Source organism: Mustela nivalis (assembly GCF_964662115.1).
Source record: "Mustela nivalis genome assembly, chromosome: 8".
Taxonomy (NCBI): domain Eukaryota; kingdom Metazoa; phylum Chordata; class Mammalia; order Carnivora; family Mustelidae; genus Mustela; species Mustela nivalis.
Genome location: NC_139027.1, coordinates 26,825,902 through 26,827,265, shown reverse-complemented (window position 1 = coordinate 26,827,265; position 1,364 = coordinate 26,825,902).

Here is a 1,364-nt window from a genome sequence, read left to right as displayed (position 1 = left end):
CTATAACAAGGCAACAATGGTCATTCATGTCTATATCCCTAGATATGAGTATTTGTCTAAGTATGTTTATAGGATGAATGCTTATAAATTTAATTGTTGAGTTTAAAAGTACAAATGAAACAAGATGGGATTGGGAGGGAGACAAACCATAAGTGACTCTTAATCTCACAAAACAAACTGAGGGTTGCTGGAGGGAGGGGGTTTGGGAGAAGGGGGTAGGATTATGGACATTGGGGAGGGTATGTGCTTTGGTGAGTGCTGTGAAGTGTGTAAACCTGGTGATTCACAGACCTGTACCCCTGGGGATAAAAATATATGTTTATAAAAAATAAAAAATTTTTTTAAAAAGTACAAACTGGAAGAGATTATGCTGAGTGAAATCAGTCAAGCAGAGAGAGTCAATTATCATATGGTTTCACTTATTTGTGGAGCATAACAAATAGCATGGAGTACAAGGGGAGTTAGAGAGGAGAAGGGAGTTGAGGGAAATTGGAAGGGGAGGTGAACCATGAGAGACTATGGACTCTGAAAAACAATCTGAGGGGTTTGAAGTGGCAAGGGGTGGGAGGTTGGGGGAACCAGGTGGTGGGTATTAGAGAGGGCAAGGATTGCATGGAGCACTGGGTGTGGTGCAAAAATAATGAATACTGTTATGCTGAAAATTTTTTAAAAATAAAATAAATAAAATAAAAAAATAAAAGTACAAACTTTTTTATTTTTATAGCTTTCTTTCTAAAATGTTTTCCTCTTTATATTCTTTTATATTATACACCAATTGGACAGATGAGTTCCTATTTCAATGTATTACTGTTTCCTTACAATATTATTGATCTTAGTTTACATACCTTTAAAAAAACTTGTCGTTAAGATACTTATATCTTTTCTTCAAAATTCGAGTACTAAAGTTTTCAATTGTCTAAGATGTGGTACTAGAAAGACATGAAAATCTCTGGATATATTTCCAGTGAAATTCATCTAAAGCCATTTAAACTCCTTGATCACTTCGCCATTGTACATGCTTAAGTGATGCCATGTACAGAATGTGCCTTCTTACAAACAAAAAAGAAGACAAAGAGAGCGTGGTGAAGAGCAACCTAATGGACTGCGGAAGATACAGGTCTCTAAACCTAACAGAATATAACCACTGAGGGACTGGCCCTTGTTTGAGAGTCAGTTAACACTGCTTAGGAGATATCATGGCTATTCCGATAAAAATAGTGTGATTTTCATGCACCAATTTTCCTATTATACTATTAATTCTAGCATTAACATCCCACATACTGTTGCACATAAATGATAGGGAGTTTTGCCAACATGATAATTTAATGAGCACCATCAAAATCAATCGCAGAAAAATCAGATTT